This window comes from Rhinoderma darwinii, chromosome 2 (genome assembly GCF_050947455.1).
Source record: "Rhinoderma darwinii isolate aRhiDar2 chromosome 2, aRhiDar2.hap1, whole genome shotgun sequence".
NCBI classification, from domain to species: domain Eukaryota; kingdom Metazoa; phylum Chordata; class Amphibia; order Anura; family Rhinodermatidae; genus Rhinoderma; species Rhinoderma darwinii.
In genome coordinates, this window is record NC_134688.1 from 325949809 (window position 1) to 325962110 (window position 12302).

Here is a 12302-nt window from a genome sequence, read left to right on the forward strand (position 1 = left end):
TACTTGTCTTGTTGCTCAGTTGTGCAGTGGGGCCTCCCACTTCTCTTTCTACTCTGGTTAGAGCCTGTTTGTGCTGTCATCTGAAGGGAGTAGTACACATCGTTGTAGGAAATCTTCAGTTTCTTGTCAATTTCTCGCATGGAATAGCCTTCATTTCTAAGAACAAGAATAGACTGTCGAGTTTCACATGAAAGCTCTCTTTTTATAGACATTTTGAGAGTTTAATCGAACCCACAAATGTAATGCTCCAGATTCTCAACTAGCTCAAAGGAAGGTCAGTTTTATAGCTCCTCTAAATAGCAAAACTGTTTACAGCGGTGCTAACATAATTGCACAAGGGTTTTCAAGTGTTTTCTAATCATCCATGAGCCTTCTAACACAGTTAGCAAACACAATGTGCCATTAGAACACTGGAGTGATGGTTGCTGGAAATGGGCCTCTATACACCTATGTAGATATTGCATTAAAAACCAGACGTTTGCAGCTAGAATAGTTATTTAGTACATTAACTATGTATAGAGTGTATTTCTGATTAATTTAATGTTATCTTCATTGAAAAAAACTGTGCTTTTCTTGCAAATATAAGGAAATTTCTAAGTGACCCTAAACTTTTGAACGGTAGTGTATATTTAAAGTAAAAAAAAAAAAACATTAACAATTTTTGCTCTAAAGTAAAATAAATAAAAAAGAAACAAAATTGGTATCGCCGCATCCGTAGCAATCAGAACTATTACAATATAACATTATTTAAGCCCCACGGTGAATGCTGTAAAAAATTATTAAAGGAATTGAAACGCTAGAATCGCTGTTTTTTAATCGCCTTAACTCTTAACATTTTTAAAATAAGCCCTCACACCGCTCAAACAATGGAAAAATAAAAAAGTTATGGCTCTCAGAATATTGCGACAGAAATATTTTTTTTCTTTAGACAAATAGTTTTTTCTTTGTAAATGTAGTGAAACATTAAAATAACTATATAAATTTGCTGTCACCATAATTGTATTGACCAGCGGAATAAAGTTAAGTTGCTGTTTTTACCGCACGGCCAAAGCCGTAAAAATTCAACCGAAAATGCAATGGAAGATTCGCCGCTTTTTCCAATTCCACCCCAGAAAGATTTTTTTTACAGTTTCTAAGTACATTATACGCAACTTCAAATAGTGCCAATAGAAACTACAATTCCTCCCTCAAAAAAATAAGCCTTCACACAACTCCATTGATGAAAAAATACAAAAGCCTTGGAAGGCGGGGAGTGAAAAACGAAAATTAAAAAAACGAAAATTGGCTTAAAACAAGCTGCGATTCCTCCACTGCTTTTTGGGTTTCGGTGTTACGATGCTTACCTTGTGGTGGAGTTAACTTTATTCTACAGGTCAATACAATTACGGAGATTTTATTAAAACAATTATATCATTTTTTTATAGTGAACAAATTTTTTAAAGATAAACATTTAGTTAAAAAAAATTGCTTGGGTTGCTATGAGAGCTATAGTTTTTTTTTACATTTTTCTGTTGATAGAGTGGTGTGAGGGCTCGTTTCTTTGCTTGACGAGCAGTAGATATTATTGTTACTATTTTGGGGTACATACGACTTTTTGATCACTTTTTATTCCATTTTTTTTTTGGTAAGCTTGGTGACTAAAACAGCATTTCTGGCAATGTGATTTTTCTTTCCTACAGCGTTCATCCAGCAGATTAAATAACATGATGTTTTAATAGCTCAGAATTTTACGGATGCAGCAATACCAATTTTGTTAAACATTTTTTTTACTTTTTTGCATTATTTTAAGGGTAAAATAAGAAAAGGTTTTATTTTTAACTTCTAATATTTTGTGTACATTTTTAAAAATTTTACTTCATTTTTACCAGTCTCCCTAAGAGACTTGAACAACTGACCGTTCGATTACTGGCGCAATACACTGCAATACCTAAGTATTGCAGTGTATCATGCTATTTACCACCTCCTATTAAGTCCTGACTCTGGCTATTGACTGCAGCATCTAAGTGGTTAAACGGCCGTTACAGTTACGCAGCGCACATACGCTGCGTGAAAATCACGGACTGTCTGAACGGCCCCATTCACTAACATACGTTCGTGCGACGTGCGTGATTTTCACACGCGTATCACGGACGTAAATCACGTTCGTGTGAATAAGGCCTTAGGTGTCTCCTATAACATACAGCCAACACCCGTCGAGTATGCAGCGGGCTCAGCCTCATACACCCCCTTGGCGGCTGTGACGTATAGTTAATATTACTTATTCACTCTATTTGCACTCAAATTCTGGTTCCAGCAAATATATGTTATTCTTGTGTAGTGAAGTTACATAATTTCTCAATATTAGATTCCTCACCATTTTTAAGATCTCTGCTTGCTGTCATTCAATAGGAACTTTCATTGTCTGTTCGGGTAATGGGCTGGACACACAGGTGCATGGTTCATTACAAGACAGAACTCTGATTAAGGCACGAGAATGTTCGGTCTGTAAAGGACGGAACATATTTCGGCCGCAAGTCCCAGAACGAACACACTGCAGGGAGCCGGGCTCCTAGCATCATAGTTATGTACGACGCTAGGAGTCCCTGCCTCGCTGCAGGACCACTGTCCCATACTGTAATCATGTTCTCAGTAGGGGACAGTAGTTCCACGGAGGGGCAAGGATTCCTAGCATCGTACATAACTATGATGCTAGGAGCCCGGCTGCCTGCAGTGTGTTCGGTCCGGGACTTGCGGCCGAAATACATTCCGTCCTTTACGGACCGAACATGCTCGTGTGAATCCAGCCTAACTGTTCTGTACGTATAAACAGTCCAACACCTGTATAACCATCACACAGCTTTCCTTTTATTAGAAGCAAACAAAAATTCCAATTGAATCACAACAAGCAGAAATCTCGGAAACCATGAAGAATTGATAAAGAAAGGATAGCGAAAAATCATATACATTTTCATTATACAAAGGATAACATTTCTTAGTTTAAACTAGAAAACCCCTTTTTTAACCACTTCCTGAACAGAAGCTTTACCCCCCTTCCTGACAAGTAGAGATGAGCGAACTTACGAAAAGTTCGGTTCGGCTATTTCGCCGAATTTCACTAAAAAGTTCGATTCGGACCGAACTAGTTCTGACCGAACCTGTAATTTCCGTGCGCCAAGCATGGTACTGTCCAGGGTGCTGATAGAGTTAATGGGCTGCACTAACTCTTTCAGCAACCTTGACAGTACATGCTCGGCTCGCGGAAAATACAATTTTAATGTAATAAAAAAAAATAATAATACGTTCATACTTACATTCCTCCTGTCCGGCCTCCAGTGATGACGTTTCATCCATGTCGCCGCTGCAGCCAATCACAGGCTATAGTGGCGGCCACGCACGTCAGGATGACGTCAGAAGGCCGGCCTCCAGGGATGACGCTTCATCCCACGTGACCGCCTCTGCAGACAATCACAGGCTGCAGCGGCCTCTGCAGCCAATCACAGGCTGCAGCGGCCTCTGCAGTCAATCACACGCTCCTCTCCTGAAATACTCTGTGCTGCCTTAAACTCTGTGGACAGGTCAGGATCCTGTTTCTTTTAAATGCTGCTGGGGAACCCTGCTCGATCCACTATATAAGGCTGTGCTACAGTGCAGCATTTGAAAGAAACAGAATCCTGACCTGTCCACAGAGTTTAAGGCAGCACAGAGTATTTCAGGAGATGAGCGTGCAGATTCAGTGCTGCTGTGAACTCTGCTCTTACCATTAGGTAGCTCTCAGTCTGTTACCTCTCCTCCACTCCTGTCCGCAATAACACCTTCACATGATTGGCAAGTCACCACGTAATAGTAAGAGCAGAGTTCACAGCAGCACAGAGTATTTCAGGAAATGAGCGTGCGGATCTTGTGCGGGGTGGTGACTTGCCAATCATGTGAAGGTGTTATTGAGGACAGGAGTGGAGGAGAGGTAACAGACTGAGAGCTATGTAATGGTAAGAGCAGAGTTCATAGCAGCACTGAATCTGCACGCTCCTCTCCTGAAATACTCTGTGCTGCTGTGAACTCTGCTCTTACCATTACGTAGCTCAGTCTGTTACCTCTCCTCCACTCCTGTCCTCAATAACACCTTCACATGATTGGCAAGTCACCACCCCGCACAAGATCCGCATGCTCATCTCCTGAAATACTCTGTGCTGCTGTGAACTCTGCTCTTACCATTACGTGGTGACTTGCCAATCATGTGAAGGGATTATTGAGGACAGGAGTGGAGGAGAGGTAACAGACTGAGAGCTACATAATGGTAAGAGCAGAGTTCACAGCAGCACTGAATCTGCACGCTCATCTCCTGAAATACTCTGTGCTGCCTTAAACTCTGTGGACAGGTCAGGATCCTGTTTCTTTTAAATGCTGCACTGTAGCGCAGCCTTATATAGTGGATCGAGCGGGTTCCCTAGCAGCATTTAAAAGAAACAAGATCCTGACCTGTCCACAGAGTTTAAGACAGCACAGAGTATTTCAGGAGATGAGCACGGCCGGCCACGGGCAGCCGGTCGTTTTTCCGAGCCGTGCTCCCATTATAAAGTATAGGAGCACGGCCCGTAAAATAAAAAAATAGAACATGTTCTATCTTTTTAACGGCACAGGCACCTTCCCGTGAGAAAACGGGAAGGTACCCGTGGCTAACAGAAGTATATGGGCCCGCTATTTCGGGTCGTAATTATGACCCGTAATAACGGGTGTTTTTACGGTCGTGTGCATGAGGCCCCGTAATGACGGGTGGCTACATGTGTGCACCCGTCATTACAGCAGCGTTGCTAGGCGACGTCAGTAAATAGTCACTGTCCAGGGTGCTGAAAGAGTTAACTGATCGGCAGTAGCTGTTTCAGCACCCTGGACAGTGAATTCCGATAAGAATATAGAGTAACCTGTAAAAAAAAAAAGACGTTCATACTTACCGAGAACTTTCTGCTTCCTCCAGTCCGGTCTCCTGGCCGTTGCCTTGGTGACGCGTCCCTCTGGACATCCGGCCCGACATTCCTGGATGACGATACAGCCCATGTGACCGCTGCAGCCAATCACAGGCTGCCGCGGCCTCTGCAGCCAATCACAGGCTGCCGCGTCAGAAAAGAAGGTCGGACTGGAGGAAGAAGAGGGACTCGTCACCAAGACAACGACTGAATACGTATGAAATGCTTTTTATTTTATTTTTAATCAGCAGCCTCTTTTCTCTATCAGTGATTGATAGAGACAAGTGGCTGCCGATTTGTATAATATTTTTGACCGGGTTCGGTCAAAACGGGTTCGGCCAACCCGGTGAAATTCGGATTCGCTGCGAACCAAACTTTTCCCGATGTTCGGACCGAAACCGGGTTCGGTTGTCCCGGTTCGCTCATCTCTACTGACAAGGTCCATTTTCAAGTTTTAGCCATGTGCCAATTTAAAAGCAAATTGTTGTACTCTTCCAACCTACATGTATTTGGTCTTGTTTTTCTCAGAACATGTTGGAAGGAAAACTGAAAAAAAAAATGGAAGAAAAATTTGAAGTGATTTTAGCCAATGTTTTTTGACATCTGGTGCATGCCACTGGGCAAACACTCTTGTATATATATTTGGCAACTTCGGCCGACTACTGCGATATCAAATATGTGTGCATTTCTTACACGCTGGGCGCAAGACGGAGCTTACAATGAATTGTGCGCAAATTGGCTTTTGAAAATCTGACACCATATGACCATTAGGCTGGGTTCACACGACCTATTTTCAGTCGTAAACGAGGCGTATTATGCCTCGATTTACGCCTGAAAATAGGGTAACAATTTGTCGCCAAACATCTGCCCATTCATTTGAATGGGTTTGCTGACGTACTGTGCCGACGACAGCTGTCAAACGACGACGCATAAATTGACTGCCTCAGCAAAGAAGTGCAGGACACTTCTTTGCAACGTAATTTGAGCCGTTCTTCATTGAAGTCAATGAAGAGCAGCTCAAGATTACGGGTGTCAAAGACGCCTCGCATAATGCGAGGAGGAGCTTTTACGTCTGAAAGACAGTTCTCGTGTGCACATACCCTTACAGATGTTGTGTAGTGCCATAACACCGTTAAAGCGGGGGCCGACTCCTGGCACCCCACCAATCAGCTGTTTTGAAGGGGCCGCAGCGCTTGTACGAGTTTCCCTTTTCATTGCCTTTACTGCTCACACTGTAAATCGCCGACACACTTGTAGCAGCGGTTCATAGTATTAGACTGGGTTCACACAACCTATTTTCAGACGTAAACGAGGCGTATTATGCCTCGTTTTACGTCTGAAAATAGGGCTACAATACGTCGGCAAACATCTGCCCATTCATTTGAATGGGTTTGCCGACGTACTGTGCCGACGACAGCTGTCAAACGACGACGCATAAATTGACTGCCTCAGCAAAGAAGTGCAGGACACTTCTTTGCAACGTAATTTGAGCCGTTCTTCATTGAAGTCAATGAAGAGCAGCTCAAGATTACGGGTGTCAAAGACGCCTCGCATAATGCGAGGAGGAGCTTTTACGTCTGAAAGACAGTTCTCGTGTGCACATACCCTTACAGATGTTGTGTAGTGCCATAACACCGTTAAAGCGGGGGCCGACTCCTGGCACCCCACCAATCAGCTGTTTTGAAGGGGCCGCAGCGCTTGTACGAGTTTCCCTTTTCATTGCCTTTACTGCTCACACTGTAAATCGCCGACACACTTGTAGCAGCGGTTCATAGTATTAGACTGGGTTCACACAACCTATTTTCAGACGTAAACGAGGCGTATTATGCCTCGTTTTACGTCTGAAAATAGGGCTACAATACGTCGGCAAACATCTGCCCATTCATTTGAATGGGTTTGCCGACGTACTGTGCAGACAACCTGTCATTTACGCGTCGTCGTTTGACAGCTGTCAAACGACGACGCGTAAATTGTTGCCTCGGTAAAGAGTGCAGGACACTTCTTTGCAACGTAATTTGAGCCGTTCTTCATTGAAGTCAATGAAGAGCAGCTCAAGATTTACGATCGTCAAAGACGCCTCGCATAATGCGAGGAGGAGCTTTTACGTCTGAAACTAGGCAGATGTTTTCTCCTGAAAACAGTCTGTCTTGTCAGACGTAAAAGCCACTTCTCGTGTGCACATACCCTTACAGTCATCTCCCATTGAAGTTAATAGACTCTGAGGGTATATTCACACGCTGAGTCAAAAACGTCTGAAAATACAGAGCTGTTTTCAGAGAAAATAGCCTCTGATTTTCAGGCGTTTTTTAAGCTGAAAATGAAGCTTCTTATAATTTGGAGCTTCTGTTCAGGCTTCTTTTGAGGCGTTTTTCATAGTGTTCAATGGAAAATCACCTCCAAAAAACGCCACAAGAAGTGACCTGCTACTTCTTTTTACGGAGCGTCTTTTTACGCTCCGTTTTTTAAAACAGAGGCGTAAAAAGACGCCCCATATGAACTAAATGCTGTTTTTCCCATTGATTTCAATGGGCAGATGTTTTGTAGGCGTTCAGCTTCCTTTTTTTCCAGGCGTTTTTTGAGGCGTAAACGCCCCAAAATACACCTGAAAACACCATGTGTGAACATACTCTGAGGGTATGTTCACACGCAGCGACCAAAAACGTCTGAAAATATGGAGCTGTTTTCAGGCAAAAACAGCTCCTGATTTTCAGACGTTTTTGTAGCGTATTTTACCGCCATTTTTGGAGCTGTTTTTCAATGGAGTCAATGAAAAACGCCTCCAAAAACATCCCAAGAAGTGACATGCGCTTCTATTTTGCGGGCGTCTTTTTACGCGCCATATTTTGACAGCGACGCATAAAATTAAGGCTCGTGGGAACAGAACACCGTAAAACCCATTGAAAGCAATGGGCAGATGTTTGTAGGCGTATTAGGGGCATTATTTCATTAACTGCGCAAATCCGCGTCAACTTGCGCGTCGCGACACACCCTCATTGACTTTTATAACTTGCAATGTAGGCTACGGTGACATAGCGATCTTTGGCTAGGCGCGGGCAAAGTTGCTGTGTAGCAGAAAGATAGACAGACAAATAAGTACCGTATTTTTCGGACTATAAGATGCAGTTTTTAGCAAGAATAAATCCTGCTAAAAAGTCCCTGCATCTTATAGTCCACAGTCAAAGGACCCGGCTGCGCTAGGCCCCATGACTGCGTCATTACTTAACGCCTTTCCCAACACCCAACACGTGCCGGCACATCATGGAGCGGGGGGGGGGATGATATATAGAGCACGCTGAGCCCGCTCGTCACACTGATCTAACGGCCAGGAACAGCAATTTCGCTGTTCCTGGCCGTTTAAAGGGGTTGTCCCATAAAACACATGTATCCCCTATCCGCAGCTCCATAGACATGAATGGGATTCTTCTGCACATGCGTGAGTGGCTCCCCATTGATTTCTTTGGAGCTGCCGAACAACTAAGCCGGACACAGTACCCGGAAGTCCAAGCTTCTCATGTAGTGCTCTGGGTGACTTTCCGTCCCCTGTTCTCCTTATCACATGGATTTATGGCAAACCGCTTTAACTAGTTAAATGCAACGGTCAATAGTAACCGTGGCATTTATAGTGTTTTTTCCATGAATGACATTTATGACATATCCACAGGATATCCACAGGCATTTGCGGCCTGCAACGGGGCCCGTCCGGGAGACTATGTATAATAACATAATATGTATCTATACCAGGGGCGATGTTAGGATCTTATAAGTCCAGGGGCACAAGGCCAAAAACATGCACCACCTCCAAACAAAAAAAAAGATATATAGATCTAAAAGACCATGACCCTTATAGCTACACCACTGAATAGAATTAGATACATTGTCTCAGCAGACATTATTAGACATGATAGGATTAGATATAACAGTTCAGCAGTGTCACAGAATACGTTTAGATACTGCGGCTCAGCAAACAGTATCATGATAAGATTAGATACAACAGCTTCGAAACAGCGGATCAGCAGACAGTATCACACATTGCCCCCTGTAGATAGAGCCGCCTACTCTCCCCTTGTAGGTAGTGACACACACACACACACACACACACACTCACACCCCCTATGTAGATGGTGCCATACAAAGCCCCCCTTGTTATTAGTGCCACGCACCCCCTTGTAGATAGTGCCACGCATCACCGTGTAGATAGTGCCATGCACCCCCTTGTAGATGGTGCCACACAGCCCCTCCTTGTAGATGGAGACACATAGCCCCCCCTTGTAGATGGTGCCACACAGCCCCCCTTGTAGATGGTGCCACACAGCCCCCCTTGTAGATAGTGACACACAGCCCCCTTGTAGATAGTGACACACAGCCCCTCCTTGTAGATCGTTCCATACACCCCCCCCCTTGTAGATCGTGCCATACACCCCCTTGTAGATCGTGCCATACACCCCCCCTTGTAGATCGTGCCATACACCCCCCTTTGTAGATCGTGCCATACACCCCCCCTTGTAGATCATGCCATACAACCCCCTTGTTGATCGTGCCATACACCCCCACACTCCTTGTAGATAGTGAAACACTCACCTCCCTGCATATGGCGCCCTCAAGAAATAAAAAAAAATTAACTATACTCACCGACCCGACCGAGCTCCAGCCTACTCAGCCACATTAGGCCTGAGGCATACGCCAGCTCGATGACGTCATCGCACCTGCGCAGGTATCCAATTCCTGTGTTCTATAGCTTGCAGGCAGGGGCGTAGCTAAATCTCATGGGCCCGGGTGCAAGAATTCAGCTTGGGCCCCCTACCCCTCACCAACACCACCATCATCAGACCCCTGTGCGCGCATATGCCCAGATGCCTTGCCCAACAGCCCCCATAGTATAATGCCCCCACACAGTATAATGCTCCCAACGCTGCCCCCACACAGTATAATGCCCCATAAAGTATAATGCCCCCCATAACAGCCCCATACCGTATAATTCTCCCCATATCAGCCCCCACAGTATAATGCCCCCCATACAGTATAATGCCCCCATATGAGCTTACCATACAATATAATGCCCCCATATGAGCTCCCCATACAGTATAATGCCCCCCATATGAGCTCCCCATACAGTATCATGCCCTTCCATATCGGCTCCCCATACAGTATAATGCCCCCCCATATCAGCCCCCTCATACAGTATAATGCCCCCATATCAGCTCCCCATACAGTATAGTGCCCCCATATCAGCCCCATACAGTATAATGCCCCCCATATAAGCTACCCATACAGTATAGTGCCCCTATACAATATAATGCCCCCCATATCAGCTCCCCATACAGTATAATGCCCCTCCATATCAGCTCCCATACAGTATAATGCCCCCATATCAGCTCCCCATACAGTATAATGCCCCTCCATATCAGCTCCCATACAGTATAATGCCCCCATCTTATCAGCCCCCATGCCATATCAGCCCACCATGCAGTATAATGCCCCTCCATATCAGCCCCCATACAGTATAATGCCCCTCTATATCAGCCCCCCATGCAGTATAATGCACCCCATATCAGCCCCCCCATACAGTATAATGCACCCATATGTGAATAATAGAAAAATAGCATAATTACTTACCTATCCCCATTCCTTCGCCTCCTCCGGTGTGTGCTATGTGTGACTCGGCGCAGACAGGCGCGATGATGTCGCTACATCCTGCCTGTCTGCGTCGAGCCACTCATGGCACAGTGAATGCTGGAGCAAGATGTCAGCTCCTTGCTCCAGCATTGAATGGAATCGGGACCTCGTGAGTGACTCGCGACCCCCAGGAGGTCTTCACACGACCACCCAGAGGGACGCGACCCACAGTTTGTAATGTATTGTGTTGTTTTGAGCAGTTTGCGGTGGAGAGATGATGGGGGGCTGTAATTTAACGGGCCCCCCCTCCACCGCAAATAGCACAATATAACACATTACAAGACAACAAAACACATTACAAGGCAACACAATACATTACATTACAATACAATACATAACAAGGCAACACAATACATTACATTACAATACATTACATTACATTACAAGACAACTCAATACAACACAACACAATACATTACAATACAGACTCTGCAGCTCACCTGGAGTCCTCCGCACCGACTCTTCCACTGCACTTGCTGGAAGACGTGTCACATGACAACACAGTCACATGGTACACTAAGTGTACCATGTGACCGTAACCAGGAAGTGCCGGCTTCACGGCACAGAAAATGTATGCTGTATGGCAACAGGGGCCCGTGGGCAACTGCGACCGCTGCGACCCCTATAGCTATGCCACTGGTTGCAGGGAATAGCGAACAAGTTCGCTATTGCCTGCAGCACCGTCATTGTATACCCAGGGGCGTAGCTAAAGGCTCATGGGCCACGATGCAAAGGTTCTTCTTGAGCCCCCCCCCGAAACTTCTCAGGGCCGATGGCCCGCAGCTTTCAGCTGCATCGCTGGGTCTCCTAAGTGATCCAACAATGTAGCACTAGCAGCCAGGGGCATTCACTAAGGACTTAAAACATCAGGGGGAATAGCCCCAATACATATGTGCCCCTCCCCAAAAAAAAACTGTGTGTGTGTATGAATATGTGCATATATATATGAGACAGCATATCTATAGCACTACGACCCTAAAGCTATGGATAAGATTAGGTACATCGGCTTAGCAGAGAGTAGCACACGTTATAGGATTAGATACAACAAACAGTATCACACATGATAGGACTAGACACAGTGACTCAGCAGAGAGTATCACACATCATAGGATTAGATATAGGGCCCAGCAGACAGTATCACACATTATAGGATTAGATACAGTGGCTCAGCAGACAGTATCACACATTAAAGGATTAGATACAGTGGCTCAACAAACAGTATCACACATAATAGGATTAGACACAGTGGCTCAGCAGACAGTATCACACATGATAGGATTAGATATAGGGCCCAGCAGACAGTATCACACATTATAGGATTAGATACAGTGGCTCAGCAGACAGTATCACACATGATAGGATTAGATAGAGGGCCCAGCAAACAGTATCACACATGATAGGATTAGATATAGGGCCCAGCAGACAGTATCACACATTATAGGATTAGATACAGTGACTCAGCAGACAGTATCACACATGATAGAATTAGATATAGGGCCCAGCTCGCTGACATTGCAGCTCCAGCGCTGGACCCAGGAAAGGTAAGAATAATAATTATTTTCCTTTTTGACGTGATACTAATTATTTTTGTGTGTTTGTGTTTTTTTACAAGTTCGGTTGTTGGACTACTTCAGATTCGAGGACTACTTCGATAACTGCATATTTTTATTCTGAATAAAATGGATAATG